Raw genomic sequence first — 27,248 nt, 5'->3', positions numbered from 1 at the left:
ACGCTCCTTTTGCCAGCCCTGACACCTGAGGGATTCCAGCTTGATGCCTGAGCAGGTTTTCTTCTTCCTGGACCGAGGAGGCAGACGACGCAGCTGCTCAGCTTCTGATCTCTCAATCGCTCTGTCTTTGACCAGTGACAAGATGGCATTGATGAGTTCCCAAAGGAGGCTGGCTTCTCTAGGGTGATTTTTTTCCCCCTGTTTTATGCTTCCTCTTTTCGGAGTAGTTGTTCATGAGTGGAGACAACAGAAGTAGACACCGTGGTTATCCAGACACCATTCGATCCTGCTGTTCACATCTGAGTGACGGCCAAAGACACGAGTGATGCTAAATGAGTGATGCCGTCTGTGGGCACTCTCTCGCCGGGGAGAGTGCTCAGCCCCAGGTCTCTCGGAGCCATGCCAGCTCCCCATGCCATGGGATTTCAAGGGTGCTGAGTTGGGCATACCACCTTCCCCCAAATCTCACCTTCCCTCTGCCTCTCCCACCCCTATACACACACACACACACACACACACGCACACACGCACACAAAATACATGCATATATGCATGCACAGGGCCAAACACACATCCAACATGCCTGAAATTCAGTTCCAAACTCTCCTGTTCAAATATCTTCATAAAAGGAGAACATGAAACAACATGAAAGCAAGGATACATAAAAAAACACTGGAAAGAAACTCTCACTAAAACATTGAGAATGGTTGTCTCTGGATGGAAGAACATAAAATGATTTTTTTCCTTCTATTAATTTTGTTTGTTATAGAATTTTTTAATGAGAATAAGTTCTTTTTCAATGGGGGAATACTTAGATTTTTTTAAAAAATACAGAATATCTAATCGGGTGAGATGTGAAGACCTTATCAAGTGTCTTGGATTTAAGAACTAGTGAGTGAAAGGCCCTATAAAAAATGATAAGGTTCATGTGCTCTTGGGAGAGTGAAAATGTCCAGGAAGCTGAGAAGATGGTGAAAAGCGTTCTGGAAGGACCACAAAAATAAATCTGTCTTTTTTGTGATCTGTGCTAACATCTGCCAATCCTCCTCTTTTTTTGCTGAAGAAGACAGGGCCTGGGCTAACATCCGTGCCCATTTTCCTCCACTTTATATGGGACGCCACCACAGCATGGCCTGACAAGCGGTGCGTCAGTGCACACCTGGGATCCGAACCGGCAAACCCTGGGCTGCCGCAGTGGAGCGCGCGCACTTTACCGCTTGCGCCACGGGGCTGGACCCATAAATCTGTCTTCTGAAAATAAATAATCTGGAGCCAGTCCGTGGGCTTAAGTTTCTTTATCTGTAAAGTGAAAACATTGCATTAAATGATTGCAAAGATACTTTCTAGTTCGTGACGTGCCGTAACTACAACTCATCAGCCTTTCGTGTCTTGGAAGTTCCCACCTGCCCTCTGTCCCCTCTCTTCTTGTGTCCCCTCTGTTTGGAGCCTGGAGGGCAGGGCTAAGTCCTCTAGATCCAAATCACAGCTCTTCTGTAACCATGGGCATCACAAGGCAACTTAGAGCCTACTCACAACGATACCATGGATCTAGATGAACCGTCCAGAACTCATCTAGGTTATTTGCTTGCCCCTCTCTGATAACCAGTTCATATCACTGCAGCACCCACATTTCCTTCCCTTCCACCATTAAATATCTATGCAGGAAGATATCTCAGAAAAGCATCACAACTTCTTTCAGATCACAGAATCTAGGGAGCCAAGAGTGTAGTGATGAAATTATAGGCTTTGGCATTGGTCTAACTTGGGTTCGAATCCCAACCATGCCTCTTCTGAGCTGTGTGATATTAACAATGTTATTCAACCTGTCTGATCCTCCATTTTCTCTTATTGAAAATGTACATACTGTCATGTACCACGTGATGATGTTTTGGTTAATGACGGATGGCATATACAACGGTAGTCCTGTAAGATTAGTACCATACAGCCTAGGTGTGTAGTAGGCTATACCATCTAGGTTTTTCTAAGTACTGTAGAGGAGGAAGAAATTCTCCTTTACCCTTCCAGGTTTTTCTGGCTAGTCTAAAAATTCAAGTGACAGATTAATGGGAGAAAAACAAACAAAAGTTTAATAACATGCATACATGAGAGAAACCCAGGAAAACCAAATAACTCACCAAAATGGCCAAAGCCCTCACTTTAAATATCATCCTCAACTAAAGACAAAAGAAGATGTTATGGGTGGGGAGAGTCAGAGACTTCAAAGGGAAGGAAGGCAATTCACAGGTAGGTGAAAAGGAGCAAATGTTTGGAAAACAAGTTTGGCCACACAGAAACAGAAGAACACATAGGGGAGCGCAACAAACAGGCTTTTCTAGGTTCCTCTCTGTCTACCACCTAGTTCATGGGATGCTAAAGTGATAACTCGCTTCCTGAGACAGTTTTTTTTTTAATCTGAATTCTTTTAGGCAGTTAAGGAGGAGGTAACAAAAACCTTCTGAATCTTTTGCTTCTAAAAAATAACCAGCCTAAAATAATCCTCATGTTAAAGAGACACATTTTGGGCTGGCACATTTTGTTCCCCTTCAGTACACTTTATGATGTTTGCACAATGACAAAATCGCCTAATGCTGCGTTTCTCAGAATCTATCCTTGTCGTTGAGCGACACATGACGGTACTGACACCTCACATATAACTTTGTTGGGAGTTATTAAAAAAGATAAAGTGTTTTTGCACATGGCAATTATAAGATCGCTTCCCTCTTCCTGATAACTTAATTCCCTCTTGCTTTCACAAAACCCCATTCCCTCTTGCCCCAACTTCAGGTGATACCAAGAAACAGCGCACAGTCTCCCAGGCAAAATACTTGTATTCTTCCCAGGTTCAAGCCCCATGCACCAACATCAACAATCAGAATTGACATCCAGCTCCTGCCACTCCAAGAAACATCACCCCTAGAGATCCTGATCCTTCTACTGAGTCTCTTCTCTCTCTAAACTGTCCACACACACACACAAACACACCCCAGCCCTCAATCGTATCCACTCTTCTCTGGCACAAGGTTGACTAAATATCTAAAGATATGCCCTGACCTTTCACCACCGGCTAAATGTCTTCAGATGTTGCCACTTTGATTATAATCCCTGCCTTCTCTTCCTATTATCTTAGATGCCAACCCCATGAGACACATTAAATACATAATGCATTGTGACTTGCATCTGGGCTCTGCTGTCTGGTGTGGGAAGGTCACAGCAGAAGCATATGCCTCCTTCTTAAAATTCAATTATTCAAACTCAATTTCTTCTCTTGCTCCCAGTCCTCACTAGCACGTGGCCTGAGACTTGTCATCAGATCATTCAAACTGCCAGCACTGGAGCCAGAAGTTGTTGGCTTCTATTCAATTCCATTCAGCTGCCGTTTGTTGTTATTGTTGTTGTTACAATGCACTGTTCTGGGCACTGGGGGTCCAAAGATGTAGAAGACATATTAGAAACCCTTAAGAGGGGTATGTCCCAGTAGATAGAGGGACTGATGTGCATTTAACCCCAATCGTGCATGACAAGGGCAATTTTAGCATAAAAGATAAAGCAATGTAAGAGTGCAGAGGAGACAGCAATTAATTATTTCTGCAGTGTGAGTAAGGGATCAGTCAGATAAGATCTCCTATCTACAATATGGGTGATGAAACACTATATGCTCACAGGAAATAGAGATTAGAGTCAACCAAAGCAGAATTAGGGTGCCAAGCATTGTTCTAAGCACGAGGGCGGGGGTGGGGCATGGGGATGGGTATAGTAAAAATAGAAAAGAGAAACCACTGCCTGCAAATACCTGATACCCTTTCTCAGCTCCACTCCTCAGCTCATGGGGTTCCCGTTGCCTCCATGTCTATGTACCTCACCCCTCTTTACCATCTGAAACCCCATTAATCCCTCAAAGCTCCAATCCCACCTCCTTTGTGGATTCTTCACCTCCAACAGAATTAATTGCTTTTCCCACCTCATTTTGTTTTTGTATTTGTTCCCATAGCATTTTTTGGCCCAACTCTAGTGGCATTCATCGGCGACTGCCTTATATTGTCACACGTGTTTGTCCTGAGAGCAGAAATCCTATCGTACTCATATTTGTAGCCTTGCAGAAACTCACAAGTGCTTAGCACATTATAGACGCTAAATAGATGTTCTTTGCATGAAAAGTCAGTGGAAAATATAAACCCAGTTGAAAATATATAATGAGATACTAAGCATGTTTTAGGTCAAATTATAATGAGAAGTATTTACCACTTCCCTGAGCCATAGAAATCTTTATCCAACTACCTGCTCAAAATCCTCTTGAATATCTCAAAGCTACTTCACTGAACTCACTAATACCTCCCACAGTACTCCAAACCGGTTCTTTTCCAATCTTCCCTATTTCTATGAAGAAATTCTACCAGACAGAAACATAAGGGTAATTTTTGATACCTCTCTCCCTCACCCATCATGTTACATCCCTTGATTTTACTTCCCAAATGTCTCTCAATCTCCATCTCTAAAGTCATTACCATGTTCCCAGGGGCCATTGGCTCTCACCTGTATTACCGTCATGCCTGCACTGGTCTCCCTGCATCTCCCTCTGTCCCCTTCCAACCCATTCTAGAGTTCACGTCCCCTCTTGCTGCCTTTCAGTTGCTTTCCACTGCTCTGAGGTAAAGACTGAAACCTTGCCACAGGCTTCAAGGCCTTGCGTGTTCTCATCCTGCAGTCAGCAAACTCTTTCTGTTTACAGAGCATTCACAGTAAATATTTTAGACTTTGCAGACCGTGTGATCTCTGTTGGAAGTACTCAATTCTGCCATTGTAACAAGAAAGCACCCATAGACAATATGAAAAATGAGCGCACCCCTGTTCCAATAAAACTTTATTAACAAAAACAAAGAACAGGCTGGATTTGGCTGGCAGGCCATAGTTTGCTGAGCTCTGGCCTAGTCCACAATGATTGCTCCAGCTTAATCTCCCTCCACTTTCCCCTCCACTCTCTGCATTGACTTTCTGGTTCCGTGACATCACTAGGCCCCTTCCTGCCACAGGCCTTTGCTCAGGCTGGCGCTCCTCTGTCTGTAATGCTTCTTCTCTCTTTCCTTCTTTATCAACTTTATTCCTACTTTTCCTTCAAATCTCACCTAGATAGCACTTCTTCAGGGGAACCTTTCTTGACTCTCCAGCTAAGTCAAGTCCCCAGCTAAATGCTCTAAAAATGTTTCATTCTTTTCCTTCATAGAACTCATCACAGTTTGTAAATACATGAGTATTTATGTGATTGTTTAACACCTGACCCCTGCCCCTTGACTGGAAGTTCCATGAAGGCAGGTCTCATTTTTCGCTCACCATTGGCCCCAGAACCTTCCTAATACAGTGCCTGGCATGCAGTAGGCATTTTTGATGAATGGATAAATTGATGAACAAATGCCAAAGACAGAGCGCATGAATATGAACAATAATTGAAGGACTGAAGTTGCCATATTAATGTAAAAATTTTAAATTGCTACCAACGTTCTGAAGAGCAATGTGTCACTATATCTCAAAACCCTTAAAAATGTACATATCATTTGACTCAACAATTCTGCTTCTTGGAATTTACTTAAGGAAATAACCATGAATGTATATAAAGATTTATGTACAGAGATTTTCATCATACCATAATAACCAACAAATTTTAAACACATTGTAAACCATCTAAGTGTCCAAAAAAATAATAGGAGATAAGTTTAATAAATTCATCAGTTGAAACCATTTACTATGCAGCTGTTAGTAATAATTTTTTAAAATCATATTTAATGACTTGAAAAAATGATCACAATATATGGGTCAGTCAAGGCTGGCTACATAATTTGCAGCCATCAAATTGGGTCCTTAAGCTGCAATGTGGGGTCCATAAGCAAGATAAAAGTAACTTTCCTTTTTTTCATGGTCTCTCGCTTGACTTGACATGGCATTTTTTGCTACTTAATGTTGTTCTAAGTAAATAAAAATTAAAAATTTAAATTATCAGCATGAATTTTACCATTTGTCTTTCTACTGCACAATTCAGTTTTACAATGCAAACGATAAAACCATTTAAACTACTTGCAGAATTATCAAAATTATAAAATTCATATTTTCAAGTTCATACATGTGTATTTCTTTCTTACACAAGCTGTGGAAATACTGCATGAAATGACCTCAGCTATTTTTATTTCACTTCTTGCTACATGCACAATCTACCAACACTCTCTACTTTTAGCTTACTGATGAGTAAGGAGGGACTGAAAGGAAAAAGAATTATGGGTTGACCTGTTTTTCCCTTTGTTCAATGTCATCATTGTTGGCATAAGTGATTGGCTAATAGAGGGAAGTAGCATGCGTAAGAAAGGATATGATAGGGTTTCTTGGTCATTCATGTTTCTTAGGACTCCACTGTCTTCTTTCTGCGTTAGAAGCAAGTTTTGGTTCAAATGGAAAGCATGCCCTCTCACGACTGTCAGCATTCTCACTTGTTCAGTCAAAGACGTAACATGCTTACCTGGTACTTGCTTTCAGTTTCATGAAAGTCCCATGCATCGTGGATGCACTGCAATTCTGTGCTCATGGAGCATCACGAATACTATATGCAAACAGGTCAGCAAGAACAGGAGTCACCCATATTGCATGGATCTCCTCTGCTCCCATGCATGTCCCATGGGACTTCACTTAGAAAACACACGTTCAAAGATAAAATCATTGAGAATTTCACGATGGCAACAGCACAGCATTAAACCGAGCACAGGCCACATGCTCATGAAGCCAGCCCTGCGTTAAGTGGAAATAATTACAGTTTGATATCAGTTTTGCTTTGAAAACCCACACACATGCACACGCTCACATGCACACACATGAATACAAACAAAAATTTTTAAAAGATTAGAAATACGTACACTGAAATATCAATATCGGCTATCTTCATGTTTTACGAATGATTTCTAATTTTTGCTTTGTGTTCTTCTGTGTTTTCTACAGTAAATGTATCATATATTTGTAATAATAAAAAATAGCATGTTCAGGGGCCGGCCTGGTGACATAGCGTTTAAGTCCGCGTGCTCCACTTTGGTGGCCCGGGTTTCACAGGTTCGGACCCGGGGCATGGACCGATGCACTGCTTGTCAAGCCATGCTGTGGCGGCGTCCCATATGAAGTGGAGAAGATGGGCCCGGAGGTTAGCCCAGGGCCAATCTTCCTCAGCAAAAAGAGGAGGATTGGCAACGGATATTAGCTCAGGGTTAATCTTCCTCACAAAAAAAAAAAAAAAAAATGGTACGTTCATAAGACTGATGCTTAGGAAGTCATCTCTTTATGCAGCCACAGTGAGAAGAACGTCAGATGGGTGAACAGGCTCTCCTCAATGTGCATTCTCAAGGTGGCAGCCAATTTCATTTCACCACTTGGAAGCACTCTTTTTCCTATTCCCACCAGGATGGAGAGAGAGGGTGCCAGATGGCAGAATGGCTTTGTAGTCATTTAAGATAGCTTCATCTATTGTAGGTACAGTTTAAGCACTCAAAATTGTGTCACCTTCTAGTCTTTGCCAATAATGTCATCATTTGATATGGAAACGACGCATACTATTAAAATGGTAATTTGATTTTTAAATATGCTTCAGTAGCCAGCCTGCTCTGACTGAAGCATTTATCTTGCTTTTCCAAAACCTTTCTTCTGGAGCCACAGTAAGAGACGGCAAGGATTAAGTTCAAGTGGGTGTTACATCGTCTCCATCCTTCTATTTTTTTTTTTTTTCTTTTTTGATGGATGGGATGAGTTTGGCAAATATTCCTATCCAAGAGGAAGTCAAGAAGTGATCTCTGGTTGTTCAAATTTCACTACCTGGAATACTGCCTTATTCATCATTTGTATCCAAGGTACCTCCCACAGCCTGAAATATAGTAGGTGCTCAGAAAATATCTGTTAAATGAATGAATAAATTGTTGTGCAGATGCATAAATGAAGTGAGTAATTTATTCAGGTAGCATTTCTACTTAAAAGTTCTCCCTCAAGGTCAGCTGGCAGAACTGATTTAATTTGGGACAAAATAGAAAATGATACACATGGTAGTGTTTGAACAATAGAGTCAAACACTTAGCTCAAAAATTTTCTACCAAGGTGCCAAGAATTCTGCCAAAGAGATTCATTACTTTGGGTTAAATCGTTTATACCTTCTTCTTTTTTTTTTTAATCAAACAAGTAGCACTTTTTTTCCCCCAGCTTTATTGAGACATAATTGACATATGACACTGTATAACTTTAAGGTGTATAATGTGTTGATTTGAAACATTTTATATTACAAAATGATTACCACCATACCATTAGCTAACACCTCCATCACATCATATAATTACCATTTCTTTTTTGTGGTGAGAACATTTAAGATCTACTCTCTTAGCAACTTTCCACTATGTGATATAGTATTGTTAACTATAGTCACCATGCTGTACATTAGAGCCTCAGAACTTATTTGACTCTTATGACTGGGAGTTTGTACCCTCTGACCACATCTCCCCATTTTTCTGATCCTCCCTCTTGCCCTTGGCAACCACCGTTCTACTTTCTGTTTCTATGAGTTCAGCTTTTTTAGATTCCACATATACATGAGCTCATACAGTATTTTTGTTTGTCTGACTTATTTCACTTAGCATAATGCCCTCAAGTTTCATTCATGTTGCCACAAAAGGCAGGATTTCCTTCTTTTTTATGGCTGAATAGTATTTCATTGTGTATATATACCACATCTTTATCTATTCATTTGTTGATGGACACCTAGGCGGTTTCCATATCTTGGCTATTGTGAATGATGCTGCAATGAACATGGGAGGGCAGATATCTCTTCAAGATCCTGTTTTATTTCCCTTGGCTATATACCCGGAAGTGGGATTGCTGGATCATATGGTAGTTCTATTTTTAATTTTTTGAGGAAACTCCATTCTGTTTTCCACAGTGGCTACACATATGTTCCCACCAACAGTACACAAGGGTTCCCTTTTCTCCACATTCTTGTGAAATATTTGGGTTAAATCATTTTTGAAGTCTCCTTTTTTTGTGTGTGAGGAAGATTAGCCCTGAGCTAACATCCGAAGCCAATCCTCCTCTTTTTTGCTGAGAAAGATCTGCCCTGGGCTAACATATGGGCCCATCCTCCTCTACTTGATATGGGACGCTGCCACAGCATGGCTTGACAAGCGGTGCGTCAATCCGCGCCCAGGATCCAAACCTACGAACCCCGGGCCGCCGAAGCGGAGCTTGTGAACTTAACCGCTACGCCACCCTGCCGGCCCCTTGAAGTCTCCTTTTATTTATTTATTTATTTATTTATTTATTTATTTTGAGGAAGATCAGCCCTGACCTAACATCCGTGCTAATCCTCCTCTTTTTGCTGAGGAAGACCGGCTCTGAGCTAACATCCATTGCCAATCCTCCTCCTTTTTTTTGTTCCCCCAAAGCCCCAGTAGATAGTTGTATGTCATAGTTGCACATCCTTCTAGTTGCTGTATGTGGGACGCGGCCTCAGCATGGCCGGAGAAGTGGTGTGTTGGTGCGCACCCGGGATCCGAACTGGGGCTGCCAGTAGCTGAGAGCGCGCGCTCAACCGCTAAGCCACAGGCCGGCCCTGAAGTCCCCTTTTAAAATTCAAAACTCCACAGGAGAGGATATTGTATTAACCCTCTATTCTTCAGTACAGTTTTGGTAATCAGTTAGTGTTCACCTAGGAAAGTGGGGAGCTGGAGTTTATGACTATGTTTGGCTGGGAAGGAGGGGTCAGGCATCTGTTATGTGCTATAGAGAAGTGTCCAGGATAGCAGGAGAATAGCATGAGTGCTCTGGAGCCAGGAAAGAGAAAGAGGACGTTAATAAGAAGCCACAAGAGGGAAGAAAAATGTTGAGGGAAAAGGAGATTAAATAAATTTCACATATTTCAAATCTTCCCTTAGACTGACTCTCTTTTTTATTATTTTTCAGTGATGCCCCGGTGCTATCTGGCCATTCACCCACATCCTGGCTCTTGAGGGAACGTATCCTCATTTACTCTGTGTCCAGTGTTTGGCAGGGCTGGGGGAGGGGGCTGATAATGGGATGGTTAAAGGAATTAAATTCTTGCAGAGATTTAATTGAAATGGAGTCTTGGTAACTGATCCAGGCATTTAAAAAGGAAATTAAGTTCCATGTCTGACTCCTGTGATTTCTAGAATGAAACAAGAGGGAGAATGGGACAGAATGGAACAGAACCAAATGAAATGGATTGGAATTGAAAGGGGTGTCGTTGAATTTTTACATGGAGAATGTATAATTTCAGCCATGAAAGAATTAAATATCTCTGAGAATAAATCTTAGGGAAGAATCAAACATTTAAGTAAAAAAGATGAATAAGCTGTCTATAAGATTTAGGTTCAGGAAAATCTAGGTTACTAATGAATGTTGGCCATGTAGGGATTAAATAATCTCATTCAATTCAATTTGTGTTTGTTTAATGCAGAAATTGGCTGGGCAGTATTACTAAGGCTTCAGGATAAAGAGAAGTTTGAAATTCACGAAACAAATCACCCATTTCCTCTTGTCCATGTCCTTGCCAAGCCTAGTTTAGCATCCAAAGTCTGGAGAGGTGGAAAAAAAAAAGGAGAAGATTAAAAACAAGATGTAATTTTCTTCCTTGTTTAATCATGAAAAGGTTGCTTTACTATCCTTCCTTGCCACATTGTGAGCCTTCGGGGAGGAGTAGGAAATTTCAACCTGCTACCCAAGTCATTATCAGAGGAGATTAGAGTTGGGTGTCTTGAATGCAAATGGACCAACTTGACAAAAAAATAAATTGGAATTTAGATAGCAACAAATAAACTGGATTGAAGGTTAATTTTGGTGCCTTGCCCTTGCACCAATGGAACTGAAACTAGGACAGAGTTACTGAATTGCTTAGCTCCACTCTCTGTCCTGCAGGGCTTGTTACTCAAGACTCCTCTCTCTCTCCTCACCTTGCCTCCACACACAAGCACACCTGCCCCAGCACACATGCTCCGTCTACTTCAAGCTAATGGTTATCATCACCCCACAGATGTCATTTATCAAATGACTCTGCCTGTGTCTTCAAGGCACAGCCAGGCACCATAGGTTACCTGCCAGAACAAGTCATCTCTTAGTCATATACTTCTCACCTGTGTGTCTTTCAGAAAATACCAAGCATATTTTTCTGGATACATTATTCCAGTCACTCTCCCCACTTCCTTTCTACATGTCCTCACCTCTCACCAACTCCTTGTCTATATCTCCAAGGATGGCTTGTAGCAAAATTTTAAAGTCAGTGAAGTTCATCTTGAAGTCGTTCTACCTGTCACTCCCACCGTTTCCCCATTCTTGGTGTCCCTTTAAGTCACTCAGTGCCCTAAAACTTCCCCCTCTCTCCCATCAAAACCTGCTTCTAGAAAGGACTCACACTTGTTACTTAAACTTTGGAATGATGATATTTTATCTAAGACACTTGGGCTCTAAGCCCAATGACAAGTCTTCCCTTGGTACCACAATAAGGACCTTTCAAGTGTTAATGAGAAGATGGGGAGGAGAGGCTTTCTGTGACTCTGAAATTATACCTCCCAAAGTAGTGTTTCTCAAAGTGTGGTCTGAGGATTCAGGGTCTGAATCACCAAGCTCCCTGATTAACCATGCAGTCTGCTGGACTGCTTCTTCCCCTAAGAGCTACTAAATAAAACTTGTTGAGGTAAGCCCAGAAATCTGTCCTTTAATAAAGCACTCTGATCATTCTGAAGCTCAATAAAGTTCATGAACTTCTGATCCTAGGACAATCAATGTAAAACACTAAGCTTGCCCAGCAATGTAGCTTCTATAGTCATTGCCCAGGCCCATTTTCCAGATGTGGAATCAGCCCAGAGCCACTGCAGGACTTACCAAAGATATCACACTGCTGGTTAACAGAAGAGACAACATTCTAAAACAAGCTTCCTGACTCCAAAACCAGTACATACCCCCTGCACTTCAGAATGAGTTTAGAAAAGAATGATATAAATCAAAAGCCTACTCATATAAAATGACTTTTGAAAAATGCCTAAAAGCAGAACAATATCTTTTAGACATTCTTCAAATTATAGTTCACTACATGTCCAAGTGCTCAGTAAAAGATTTCTTAGACCCGACATGCAGACTTCAGGCAGAAATTCTAATTTTCCACTCAGGGTTGAGAGACTCTACAGAAACCTTCAATCCCCTGGTCCTATTCCTATGGTTGAGCACATCACATTGGACTAAAATCTCTGAGCCTCTTGATTTCAGAAATTCCTTGACCTTCAACTATATAAGTATATTTGGACAGGACAGTAGAAGGTAGCTGCCAGAATGTAGTCAATACTGAAAAAAGAAGCGCCATGAGCTGCCTAGGTAAAGAAGTAAAGATCACAGACCTTGAAGGCTCTGAAAGAGGTCCTTTCAAACCAGAAGAGGCCACTATGAACTAGAGAAGTAGAGGAAGATTTTGGAAACAAAGACCATGGCAGTAACGATTACCAAGGTCATAGTCATGATGACTTGTGATGGGAATGAAGTATTTATAAATACCAGGAGGTTAATCTCTCATAATAAGAAGAGACCTCTTAAAAACATGTGGTCCCATCCCCCTTCTGAGGCTTGACTCTTCTGACTCAGCTCTTCCAAGAGACCTCCTAGGAACTTCCAGTGGCTACCTCTCAAGGTGATACATTTTATCCTTGGCTCTTCCAACTTTTAAAACCTTACCCTTTTATGGAACTGCAGCCAGACCTGATCCACCTGAAGAAAATAGAAAACAAGGACAGAAAAGCAGACACCAAATTGATATAAAAGTCAGAGTGGGAGAGTTAAGAAAAGGAAAAGACCTTTCATTTACTAATGGGATATCATATTACGGAGCAGGTTTGGGAGGTTCAGTTTTGTTTTCTGTAACATGCAGAGGATTTTCCACCCCAAAAGATTTTACTCCTTGCTAATTCTAACCATTCCTCAGAGGGCAATATTCTTTGACTAAGTAAGTTTCCTCAGGTGTAATGAACTGTAAAAGAGACAAATAGGCTCTTCCCCACTTATAAAACCATCACAGATGAAGAGCAATTGAAGCATCTTGCTTTCTTTACCTAGAGAAAGTGGAGCAGAGGCTCTCCAATACGGGGCGGGCTTTGAAGTCCAACCCAGGAGTACTGGGCTTCAAGGCAGCGGGATGGATGGAGCCAGACAGAGGATGAATGCCTCACCATTGTTGTTCCTGCATGCAAGAGATGCTAACGTAGCTGAGGAATTCTTGAAAAAGGCCTCCAAATCATTAAGGCACCTCTCATTTCAAGGATAAGTGTTCTGTGAGATAATATTAACTTGCCTGATCTGTTGTTTCAGAGAAAGAAATGTGATCCATTTATAAATGAGTTAGAAACTCCGTGCAGCATTCGGTGACCTCTGGAAGTTGTCTACCAGAGTGTGGGTTCTGCAGATATTTCTTCAAAGATGGAAAAGGCTTATTTCTCTTAAAAAATCTGAGCCGATCTCCCACAGCTGGCCTCGGGAGCATGCACAAGGCTCTGGGCCTTTCATCTGGGCAAGGCTGGCAGAGGCAGGAGGAACATTTATCCTTTGTAGGCAGATTATGAGTATAAATTCTCTCTCATGGCCTTAACATATCTATATGGGAATAGGTACACAAACGCCTGATTTAGAAAGGATTAAGGTATTTATAGCAGGTCTTCCTGAGCCTGGGAAACAGGGCACTACCTCAGAACAAATGGAAACTAAAAAACATCATTAAGCTTAAAAATATATTCAGAGACAGATTTCCTCACCATGCTTAAATTATTTCATAAAGTAAAAACCACTCCCATTCTTCACATCACCACCTCATATTAATTCTCATAGACAATGAGCTGTGTTTCCACTACACCTAGCATCTAGAAGAAGGGTGAACAATTCAGTAAAACATCTGCCTGTCAGTCTACAATGCTGCCAAAAATCTGGACATTTAGAATGATCTGGATCACTAGCTATATTTTTCCTTTTTTCTTTCTCCAAACTCCCTAAAATGACACTTAGTGGAAGCACATTAAAAACTAACTATAAAGCACCCTACAAATATAAAGTGTAGACATTATTGAGATCTCATTGCTCTAAAAAATTGGTATGAATCTTTTTAGAAACGTTTTTAGTAAGAAACACCTTCTTAACTATAAATCAATAGTGCTGTATATTTTTCCACCACCACCTCTCCCACTCTGAATGTTATAGAAGAAGCTTAGGAAAACAAGAGAGAATAACAATAAAGGATATTACAATGTTGCTTTGAAATGAGAATTGGTAGTATGGGGCAGGGGGAAACAGATGGGAAAGAAATGTACCCAGAGAGGATGATTTTTGTTTAAATAAGTTCATAATATGTGAAATGCACGATGGAAATTGACAGAGGAAGTGGAGGATCGTTGTTTGAATAGCATCAATATAAACACAGATGCAAAAGAAATTGGCTTGGGAGATGGAAGCGCCTAGCCTGAATAATGTTGTACACCAATAAAAACCATAAAAAAGGGGAAAAATATCTAGAGTAGGTGATTATTTCTGTGATACTTGAAAAATGTACATTTCCACAGAGATCAAGGGGAAAGGAAAATATGCCTTAGCTGTTCCTTAGTTAGCTGTTTTTGCTATAGTTCATAATTCTTCCAGGTTTCACCAAATCATAGCTTGTCTATCTACTTGACTGTATGCCAAGCAGACCTCTACCTTATGAAAGAGGCTGTATGTGGGTCAGTCCTGGGAAATATGCAGGATGGAGATGTGAAATGTGCACAAGTTCAACCTAACTCCCAGCCCTTGCTGACATTCACTCTAGTTAATGAGAATCACAAAATATTTAGGGCAGGCAGAGGGCAGGGGAGCTGTCCTTACTCACGCTCACCTGACCGTCCACTCCCTTCGTGCTCTGGGGAGTCTTTCACGTCCCTCTGCCTCTGTTCCTTGCCAGACTACATTACTCTGGGGAAAGAGAAAGATATTTGCTGGTTATATAGTAATATTTATCAAATATATCAGCAGAAAGAGCAACTACTCCCCATTGGCACTTCTTAGTGTTCCACCAGCCTGTCTGAAAATCTTTTGATTGTATCTACAAAAAGTCACCATGGATTATAATAATAATAGCCGGTTTGTACAAAGCATAATATGCCTGGTAGGCATTGTGGAAAGTGCATTATCTACATCATCTCATTTGATTTTCATGATAACCTATGAAGTAGGCTGATTACCCCCATTTTACAGATAGGGAAAATGAGGCAAAGAGACGTAAGTTGGCCAAAGTGACATAGCTATTAAGGAGAGCCAGATGCAGGTCTCCAAAAGTTCATAGCTGGCTGCCAATAATCATGATTGATCTTACAAGCATAACATTATTTGAGGGACGAGCGTAAAGTTCACCCTAACCCCAGTCTCCCTTTCAGAGGTGCCTGAAGTATCATTATTAATAATTCAACACTTTGTATGAAGCAATGCTCTCTTCTTGCAAGGCTCATTTTGCAAGGGACCAACGTCTTAGAGAAAAAGTGCGTTCATCTACTTTCCTCTATGACAACTAGGAAAGGCCCAGAAAACCCCGGGAGATGGAGAGAGCAAAGGACGCATAAAAATGGGGGAAGAAGGAAGAGAAGACACCAAAAACCACCTTTACCTACTTCATCATTTTTCCATGGGCAAGACTTGTAAGGAGGAGGGAAAATAAATAGTGGTAGGAAAGATTTTGATTAGGCATAAAGCATTCCTAAATATAAGACATTGGCATGGTCAATAGCAAGAAGCTAAAGAGCGTCCTTTTTCAGAGACTTTCAAGGTGAGGGACCTCTCTTGGTTGAGTTGAAGAACATCTTGCCAGAAGACAGAAGATGGACAAGATGATCTTCAGAGAGGGCTTCCCATGCTGGTATCCAACGTGCTGGTGCTGAATTGATTGGCAATCTATTCGGAGCTTTGTGAGATAAACTCATCCTCCTTCATCTGACTTCTGTTATTGTGAACAGAACAAGCATCTTTTCTCTATGAGAAGGTTCACTGTGGAAAAGCAATTCCCTTGTGATAAAAGCCGGGAGGAAGAATAAGTAAGAAAGAAAGAGTAAAACTCTTTGTTGTTGATAACCGAAAGGGATAGATGCTTCATAAAAAATGACAAGTAATAGTCTTTTCAATGGGGTGATAATACTTCTGGTTGATCTGATGTGTGGCTGTTCTGACAGTGTTTTCTAAAGAAAGGCAACTACATTAAGAGGCTCAAGACGTGCTCGGGTGAAGGAGTTTTCCTCTTCCAAATCAAAATATTATTTTCTTTCACCCATTGCAATTTGTAGTTCAATGAACAATGATGGGATTTTATTTTAAATCCTTTAGGGTTTTTTTGGTTCTTTGAAAACTCTTAGAATGTGCAGCTCTCAGCCCCAAGCCCTCAAGCGTATAAGTGAAGCCTGAGATTTGGGATAAAAAATCAGAGAAGCACTTATTCTCTGCTTTACAGGAAACGTGCCTGCAACTAAAAGTCCCTTTGAGGGGCCCACTCATCCATCCTCTTGACTTTAGGCAAGACGAACTAACTGCACGGCTGGCTGAATTCCACCTCCTAGAATCCTCAGGAATTTCACATTTCTTCCCTGCCTCCGTGTCGTGAGTTTGGGCTGGTCCTCTTTGGCATGAACACTGGCGACTCCATATATTCCACTGTTCCCAGCCTTGGTTCTGACGTGATAAAGGTGTGGCAGAGTAACCCTCTGAGATGTTACCTGGCGTATTATTTTCTCGACTCCTTTGTGACCAACCCTGTTCCCACTGTTGACAAGGGGCCACCTTTAACTCCAGACCCAGAGAACAAAGATGCCACGTTGTCAGTTTCCAAGATAACGTGCTGAGATTTCTGACATAAGACAGAAAATGTAAGAAAAGGAATGCTCCTAAGTACAACCATCTGTGCCCCAACCCCCCCACCTCCTACGTGTAAGGGAGAGGGAGAAAGAGTTAGATAGGATCTAGGAAGCCGAGATGTGGGTTCATCTTTGTGTCATGCCCCACCACCCCCAGATAATTTGGAACAGGGGAGTAGAACAAGAACCACAAGAACCCCAATCTCTCTCTGGGGTCAGAGGGAGAAGATCTGTGTCTTACTGGTCCCACTTGGAGTTACAGGCTTTACCATCCCTTTCAGTGACCCTCGTGACTTTGGACATGTAAACAATAAAGCAGAGAGGCTGTAAGTGGGCATGTCAGGAAGCAAGGACGCCTGACGGCCCCTCAGTCTTTCCGCGGTCACGCAATGACTCAGAACTAAGTGATTCTCAAGTTCATGAGAAGGGATAGGAAGGGCTGAGGAAGGGTGGATGGATGCACAGGAATCTGGAGGTCTGAACAAGGAAAATGATGGTGCAGACAATAGTAAAAACCAAAAGTACTTCAGGGAATGAGGCTGATGTGGGCTGAAAACCTTGTAGGGAGGTCAGCATGACAGGGGCTCCCTTGAGGACCAGAGATTCACGTTATATCCAAAGGATGACAGCCAGGACCAAAACAGGTGGGGCCTGGGAAAGGGACAGCCCCTGCCCAGATGACACCACGGTGGGAGACTGCATAAAATAACCCTCCTCCCCAGTTAAAAATCAGTGCCAAGGAGGAGGGGGAGGGAAAAAGCTGAAAGGGGGGACTTTTTCAAATTTAGAGTGTAACTGAATTTTAACTCTATTTGCCTGAGAAGATTCTAGATAGTTTACCTGAAAGTGACTAGATTAAGTTTCTGCATCAGGTGGAATGAGGCCTCAGACTCAGAAAATTAAATGAGCTTTTAGGAAAATGAAGAAATTTAATTTTGTTCACGTGAGGCTGTGTCCATGAAAATCTATATCCAACAAGTAGGTTATATTTCATGGAGACACTTATGTGACATGTTGTTAAGAAACAATGTAAATAAGGATGTGCCAGTAGAATCATATGAGCTTCCCATCATTAGTGCGCCAGCACTTCCTGGCGCCCTAAAGGAATTTGGGGTGCTCAAATAAACTTCCAGTCTGAGCTGGGATTGCTGTAAGAGATAAAAATTTCAGCCTTAGCTTGGTTAGCTGCAAGGCACCATCCCATTAGGTTCTTCTCCCAATTAATTATGCAAATGGATTATTGATTATTAACTAGAACATTTAGTGACGTTATTAAGAACGTGCAAGATAAATCTTTTTGACTTGTATTTAAATGGTAGATTATATAAGCAATAAAGAATACATGAGCAATAGCTGCATAATTACATTCTATGAATAGCAGAAACCTGTAAGGGATGTGGAGAGATTTAATTGACATTTAACAAGATAACTACAGCAAATTAATTAGGAATTATCTGCTAAAATATGAATTAACTTCTAATAATATTTTAACCAGCTACTCTATGATGCTAGCATCTTCTTATTGTTGCTAAAATACCCAAATAAAATATCCTGCTAGTTAAGATGATAGTGCTAATTTGTCTCCCAAATAATCAATCAAGTCTTATTGAGATTTACTGTGTAATCAGGACATATTAGAGAATGAAAGGAAGTATGGCAAGTAGTTCCTGCCATCACGAGATTCACAGCAGAGTTGGAGAGAAAGAACTCAGCACAAGGGACTCATAGGAGTAAGAATGTTAATGAGATTTCAAATCCTGGCTTACTTTACTTCTTTAAACCTCAGTTTTCTCACCTGTAAAATGAGAATGATAATACCTAATACCTAGCTCAGAGTTTGTTGTGTGAATACCTATCTCAGCGTCTGGTACTTAGGAATCTTTCAATAAATATCAGCTTCGTTCTAATCTTACTGATTAGATTCTGAGAAGAAATTGCAATCAGAGAAAGCAATTCACACACGTGCAAAAGGATGTGTTCTCCAGTTGTGCAGTGAAGCAGTGTTGGTAAACCTAAACACTAGAACAATCTAATACCCATCAAAGAGGCAATGGTCAAATAAACGGTGATGGATTCTTACTATAGAGTACTCCCCACCAGTTAAGCAGAGTGAGGCTCATCCAGGTGGGCTAACATGGATAGGTGTCCAGGAATTTTACAAAATATAAATGCACAATGCCATTTATATTATAAATGGCCACATGCAGTATAAATACTACACATTCTCTATGGGCACATATATATGTACATAAAAAACCTCAACAAACATCTGGAAGTGTACACCTCAAACACAACCATGCTACCTCTGGGCAAGGGGGGAAGGACCAGGATTGGAATAAGTGATCAAAGGGCACCTTAGCCTTGTCAACCAAATTTCATTTTTAAAGGCTACGTAGATTATGTCACTTATGTAATTAAAATTTAAATTATAAAGAAATGGGATCAGAATGCAGATGAGGCTTTAGAGGGGTTTGGTGGGCTATAAAGGATGGGAGACGGCAGCAGGGAGAGGGAAAGGTAGAGAACATTCATTGAGTCCTATGCCTGGGCTTCCTGACATGACCCTCATTACACACGCTACCGGGAGGCTGTGGAGGACAGAGAGAGGCCTGACTCATGACGCTGGACAATAAAGGGAAATGATTAAATAGACTACAAGGGGGCATGATACGGAAACCAGGCAGAAGAGTTTGTGCCTGGGAAGGAAACAGTGAGAGTATCTGGAGCACGAGAAGGATAAGATCCAAGGGGCAACTTAACAGATTTATTTGACAATGGATAATGAGATACAATGAAGATAATGAGAAACAAGGAGCCCCTCAGAAGGCTGTTGAAGGCATCCAGGTATGCAGGATTAAACACCTGAACAGTGGAATGGAGAGAAAAGGTAAATCTGAGAGACATGTTGAAGCAAACCCCGGTAGGAATTGATGAAGGGAGGGATGAGTTACAGATGATTCAAACTGTCTAGCCTGGCAGCCTGGAGGTACAGGGAGCGGTATCTCAGACCGAAACGTGGTTTGGGGGCAGACAGCAACTTGAATGATTAAAGTAAAGGGGCTCAATTTTAAAATACAGAATTCAAGATGATGGTTGAACGTCTAAGTGGAAATGCCCTATCCGTCTGCTGCGTGCATGAGTACGATGGTCTAGTTTCCTTCTGAGAGGTGTGAGCGAAAGCTATGAGACTGTACAATTTCCCAGCGATGTGAATGAAATGAGTGTGGAGAGGGAAAAGCAGAGAGTCAAGAACTGGAAGGAGGGTGGTAACCGGGGGAACTCACTCACTCAAGTTCAAGGTTCACATGTGAGTCTCCTCCATCAGATAATATTTACCAGGTGCAAGTGCCTCTGAAAGAATATCATATCCACACCAAAAGACCTCTTTCTTTCTTCAGAAATAGTTTTTTAAACTGAGGGAGGCCCCAAAGTCTGGCTTGTCAGCCACGAAAGCAAAGCTGTATACACTCTGTCCTAAGAATGTCTTTCCCTGGAAATCTGCATTTCCCTCTGCTTTCCTGTGGGAATAAACTGGGAGCTGTTGTTTCCACTGGCTAAGCCTCTCCTGGGAAGGCCCCTGTGGTCTCCCTCTGAAACGTCTGCTAACTGAATGACTGAATCTTCGCATTAGTCTGCTGTCCAATGCTTTCACCAACTCGACCTTGTCACTGAGTTCAGTAAAAACGACCTCCCCATGCACGTAGGGCACTTGACCTCACAACACCCCTTCCAAGAAGGAAAACGAGGAGAGTTATTCATTTTTTCCTCCTCTAGGTTTTTTTCATCTGTGAAAAAGATAGAATAAGTTATTTGGCCAAGATGTCTTGGTAACTTATTCATGGGATGAAACATCAATAAGTAATGACATTTACTTAATGAAAGTAATAAACACCCCCCCTAATGAAAGTAATAAACACTGATCACCAGGTACTTTGCTAAGAATTGCATCTGCATCATCTCATTTATCGTTATCCCCATTATAAAGATGAGGACACTGAGGCTTCCTAGGACAAAGAGCCAAGAGGGAGCAGAGCCAGCTCTAGAGCCCATGTCATCTGACACCAGGGCCCCCCATGCTTAACCACTGCACTACGTTGGCAGGACTCAGATCTTACTGCTTTCGATTTAGATTCTTCTTTTTAGTTGACCCATTGTATTAGGGTTCTCCAGAGAAATAGAACTGATAGGAGATGTATAGATACAGATAAAGATATAGGTAGATATTAAAATTAAAGGGTTCAATTTTAAAATGTAGAATTCTAGATGATGGTTGGACATCTCAGTGGAAATGTCCATATAAGTATGGACATATAAGTATGGACATATAAGACATATTCACACATATAAGTATGTGTGAATATGTCTACATGTGGTGTCTATATATATATTTACTTACTTATTTATTTATTACAAACAACTGGCTCACATGATATGCAATTATGGAGGCTGAGAAGTCCCGAGATCTGCAGGTAAGTTGGCGAGCTCAAGATCCAGGAGAGCTGATAGTGTAGATCCAGTTCAAAGCCAGCAGGCCTGAGACCCAGGAAGAGCCTATGTTTCAGTTTGAAACATAGAGTTTCAAACTGAAACTAAGCAGTAAATAACCTATGTCCCAGCTCAAAGGCAGTCAGGCAGGAGGAGTTTCCTCTTACTCGCAGGATGGTCAGACTTTCTGTTCCATTCAGGCCTTCAACAGATTGGATGAGGCCCACCGTCACTGGGGAGGGAAAACTGCTTTACTCAGTCTGTGGATTCAAATGTTAATCTCCCTCCAGAAACACCCTCACAGACACACACAGAATGATGTTTGGCCAAATGTCTGGGCACCCTGTGGCCCAGTCAAGTTGACACATATAATTAACCATTACATCCATATTGTTCCCTAGAATTACTTTGATGAACAGGGGCTGTGAATTTTTTTTCTGGTCCCTTCCCTCTGAATTTCTCTTCTTGGAGAGGAAGGTGACCATGGGAAGATAGAGAAGGAACCATGCCACCTTCTTTTAGCAACCTGGTCCCAGAAGTGGTCCATCAGACACCATGTAATCCTCCTTCAGGGCTGTACCGGTGAGAGTCTTGTATTGGATGGGAGGCTGGACTAGATGGTCAAGAATGTTCCAACTCTCAGATTCTCTGTGCCTGGTAAGTTTGCTCTTTCCAGGCCCTCTTTCCTCATCTTATGGTGATGAAGGAAGCTTGAGAGTTCAGTGAGGATAAGACATTAGTTTTGGCCATTTGACTTCTCCAAATTAGTAGGGTATTTCCTTAAGAGTACAGTAGAGTGCAGTGTCTGAGAACAGCCTGTGTCATCAGTCAGAGCTGGAGTCAAATTTCAGCTCTGCCAACCACCAGGTATCTGACCTTGGGCAAGTTAGTTCCTAATTCTCTGTAAGACTCACAGGATTGTTGCAACGATAAATACCCTAACGTATAAACAGCACTTTTGAAGGTGCCTACCACGTGGTCAGCATCCAATAAGTTGTTATTGATACCCTTATTACAGAAAACAGGCCCATTTCACCCAAATCAGTAGCTGCCTACATCCAATAATCAGGCCAGGAGGTCTGATTTTTCGCCACCTAGTGGTCACTCATCACACTACACCACAGAGGTCAGCCTACCCAAAAGCAATTGAATACAAGTGATAGCAAACCTAGGTGCCTAACAGAAAGGAAAGGCAGACGAAAGACTATGTACCAGTGAAACTATCACCTTCACCTCCTGGAGTTTGTTTTTTAGCCTCCTACTGCTTGTTGACAACGCCTCATCAAAGCATTGATGCCCGCAAACCAAGATGGATGTTTTTTGTTATAAATTGGGAAGTCCATTTTACTATTTTTTAAGAATCTATTTACAAGATTAGTAAAATGTATGGAAAGGGAGGTAAAGAGATAAGCATGTGTTCTGATGAAATGGAGCACAGACCAGTGCAGAGTGGAAGGAAGATCTTGAGTGGCTCAGATTGTCTGCAGCCCCACACAGGATTTTCAGGACAACCCAGGCCAAAGTGACTTGGGCACGGTACGTTGAAGGTTTTAGCAAACCCAAGCAGAGAGCAAGCTGCCGACTCATCTCACCTCCTCTCCTCCCTGGCTCCAAAACTCCACGGAGACATTGTTTAGGAAAAAACATGGTTAGGCAGTCTCCTTCCATTTTTCCAAATGTCAAAGTGAAGTCCAACGGAAAGCAATTAACAGATGTCTGCCCAGCAGAGAGTGTGGGAGTTCCAGGCAGAAATGAGTGCAGGCATATCTTAGCATATCACAGGGTGGCCCCATTACCCAGCTAAAAATAACCTCTCCGCCTCCTCAGCTTTCTGTCTTCATTAGCATCAGTCCCAACAGGTTAGCTCTTTCCCCTTGAAAGCTTCCTTAAAACAAGTGGCAAGTGAGAAAACTAAATTCGGACTCTGCTCAGGTGCAAGTTTCCCCAGGGAAATTTAATCTTTCTCTGGACTTGGTGGTGCAGGTGAGCCATCAAATATCCCCAATGACTTACCCCAGACCCCACCAGCCCCACTCCTGGAGGTAGGAAAACAACCAAACTGTCCCTGAGGGGACGAGATTATGTGTGGTTTTATAGCAAGATCTTATTTGTGACATTAAATGAGCAAATCATGAAGCGTCTAAAATGATTAATTTCTCACTGGGCTGTCAGCAAGCTGTCACCAACTGACAGTTCTGTCACAAGTGTCATTTATAATGTCACAAGTCTATTCCCCATCAATGTCATTAAACAATTAGACTTGGTTTAGAAAAAGAAAGAGGGAGGGCAGGGGACGCGTGGAAAGCCATGTGTAATGTTTAAGCAATTATGCACTTTGCTGTTCCTGGGTGGCAGTCCCTGCCAACAATTAAATCTTACTTGATTTGTTCGTTTAGGCAAATTATCAATTATTTGGAGGCATCAACCTGGGTAATTTTTTCCTCTCCACCGGCAGCAGCCACCGTGCCCTGCCAGGACTCATACCAATAGGATAGGAGCTTTGATAATTAGCCCTCTCAGCTCAGGAGCCCGCAGCTCTGCTCTCCCTTTTTGTGCTCACACTGGTATGTTCCTTTGTCAGGGCTTGGCATATGGGTGAGCTGTTTAAATAAAGATCGCTCTTCCAATAGGTAGGGCTTTCTTTCCCTTTCTTTTTAAATTTCGGTAGATGCAGCCTGCTATGCCGCTAGACCCTCCTTTCCTCTCTTCCCCCTTCATCTTCACAGGATGCTGGGCCACTTCGTTAAATCCCCACTCATGGCTCCAGGTATCTGCTATGCATCTGGGAGAGTAGGGTCTGTCTCAATGCCTACATTCGGCAGAATGGCCATGCAAATGATCCTTTCTGATTAGTGTGTGACATCAATAGACAACCACGAGTAGGCGTGAGGGGAGGGGGCTGGGATGGGTGAGGATATAAGAGCAGAGCTTGTGAGGATGATAAAGAGAAAAACAGAAGGACACTCTTGAGCTCTATAAAGTCCCTTCTGGAATGGGGTGTCTGGGGTCCAGCCTGGAAAGGGCAAGTTTCTTTCAAGAGTAACAGGAAGCAGACCAGGGAGCCCTAAACCAGTTATCCAAAAAGAAACGCTTATACCAAATGCGGTCTGGGCAATTGTCACTTAAGCCTTGAGCCCTCATACAGATCTGACCCATTCCTGGTAGATTCCAGGACCTGACACATGGCGGCTCTTGGTTCAAAGTTTTATCACTTTGGCTTCTTTTTGGCACCTGGGGTGGATATCTGTTGTTTTTGCCTGTCAGCATTTTCCTCTTCTGTAAAGAAGATCCCCATTTTTCTCAGCAGAACATTCCTTTCCCACTCCCAAACTGTGTACTTTAGGTAGGGCTGACCCCACCCCTGGCCCTAGGGGTGAGCACCTGGCCAAGGCAGGATCAATGAGAGCATCGTGTCTCCTTGGCCACGGTAATTAATCCAGATAGAAAAGATGAGCCAAATTGACCCAATGAGAGCCCACCCCAAACTTTTCCTGGTACTAATGAGATGGAGTTTGAGACCGGAAATGCTTGGGACTCTCCTGCCACCGTAAGTGAAAAGTGTGACTGGGAATGAAGCCAGGATAGAGAAGGGCAGAGAGAGAGCACCAAGTGTTATTGAAGCATCTGGTCCAGTGTGTCAGAAGCTGGTGTACCCTTGGCTTTTTTAATTGGATCAACCAATAAACTTCCTTTCCACCCAAGCTTGGTCAAGATGGTTTTCTATTACTTGCAACCAGGAGAATCCTGACTAATCCAGATGTTTCTCTCTTCAGTTCTCCAATTCTTCCCTTTCATGTTTGCATCCAGTTTGTCTGTGATCTTCTGTTTCTATCTCCCGATTACTGAGATAAGGGTTTCCATTTTATTCCTTTGTTGCAGCTTCACTTTGGTTTGGTAAACTGTACAAACTTTCTCACCATCTCCACCTGTTGACCCGATGGTGGAGGAGGCTTCAGGAAAGGGAACTGACATTCAGCTGGCTGTTTGAAATCCCATCCTGGCATTTAGAAGCTTTCTCACTGGCTGGCTGAATTGAAGCCAAGTCTTTGAATTTCTCTCTGAGTGTGGCTAAGACCCATGTAAGTATTACTCAAGTGTCTCTTTCCAATCTCAGCAATAATTAAATGAAGGGGGGGGAGGAAGGAATAAGGAAGAGAGATGTTGGAGCAGGGCATGGACCCTTGTCTCTTGCCTCCACATCCCATGTAAACATGATGTCATGATGTCACGCTGCCTCTTCCTTGGGTCACAAGTGCTTAAGACCCTTCGAGCTGATCTATTGAAAACAGTGTGCGAGTCAGGCCTCAGCTGCCATCTTAAGCACTGGTCAGCTTGAATCAGCTGTGTTTGCAAATTCTCTTCTCAAGTATTCTTTCTCTGCTTGAATATCAGTTTCCGTTCCCCTACATGTCTCTAATCCTCTTACTATGTCAGTATCACATGGCCTCCTTCTCTATCATTGTGCCTGACACTCTGCCTCAGGCTCCACGGAGTCCCCAGCCCTTACAAGACAGCATTTATACAATCACCATTGATATTTAACGTAGAGAGGATCACTTGTATACCCTACAGGGGTGAAAGATATCCACCTAGGGGTGGAGAGGCTTATTCATCACACCTGGCATGGCATTTGGACAGGGTCTATTGGCTGCCAAAGAGAAGCCTGGCAAAAAGTGGAAAACTGAATCCATCGGGTGCTCGCTTTGTCCACAACACCACTCATGCCAATGATGTTCCGCTGAATTGACAGGCTTTCTGGATGAATCGATTGGTGCTTTTGTCATCTGGTTGACTCAGAAACAGTTCTCCCTTGAGCTCTTTAGTTTGCAAAAGATAAATACACACTGACCTGAAAGAACAATAGTGTAGAATAAACACATGGGGCCTATAGTCTCATTTTGCAAGCAGAATCAGAGGAAACAAAGGAGTCAGAGAGAGAGAGAGAGGGGTGGGGAGAGGCAAAGACGAGAGACAGGATGCCACCTGATGGCAACTCTGCCTGGACCACCCCAGCTGTGCTGTGTTGGAAACCCAGGTTTGCTCTGCCCTGGAAGCTGTAGTCAGGGCCCAGGTGTTTCTAGAACATTGAAGTGATTCTGTGGTTGATATCATAACCAATGCTAGGGAAAAAAATCTAAATCACATTTAAAAGGAATCTACCCTTTTATCTTTTAACCTTAGGCCTTCCCCAGCCATGCAGAAAAATCAATCTTGGCTAATCCACTGACCAAGAAAAAGAGAAAAGAACAGACGAGAACCTTGCATTAAACAGCCGCTTGATGCTTAAAGAGGTATCAGAGGGAAGGTGATCCGCAGGGGTACAGGCTCAAAGGGATGAATTTGGAACTTCTTATCCATTTCCCATGGCTGGTCATTAGCCAGAGAGACAAAGGATATAGTTACATTACATCTTAGCTTATAGATTTTAAACCAACAGCAAAGCCCGGCTTTGCTGAAGCCGTGCTTTCTCATCATCTTTGCTGAGAGCTGGAAAAACTGATTTCTCTTCTCTCTTGGCTAGAATATAGCCAACTGTATGACCACTATGTAAGCATTAGCTGGAGAAATCAAGATAGAATTATTGCTTTGTAGTACTGGTGAGTCAATTCTGACTCCTAGAGACCTTGTGTACAGCAGAGCCGAGCCCTGCTCCGTCTTCTTGCACCATCCTCTCACGTCCTGGCGCTGTATCAGACAATGCTCTGCTGCTATTCATAGGGTTTTCATGGCCAATTTTTGGAAGTGGGTGGCCAGATCATTCTTCGTAATCTGTCTTAGTCTGGAAGCTCTGCTGAGAGCTGAGACCTGTCCACCATGGGTGATCCTGCTGGAATTTGAAATACCAGTGGCATA

The sequence above is a fragment of the Ceratotherium simum genome, chromosome 2 (genome assembly GCF_057802395.1).
Source record: "Ceratotherium simum simum isolate JZ-2026a chromosome 2, ASM5780239v1, whole genome shotgun sequence".
Lineage (NCBI taxonomy): Eukaryota > Metazoa > Chordata > Mammalia > Perissodactyla > Rhinocerotidae > Ceratotherium > Ceratotherium simum.
The sequence above is the reverse complement of the archived record's forward strand: the minus strand, read 5'-3'. Positions refer to the sequence as shown.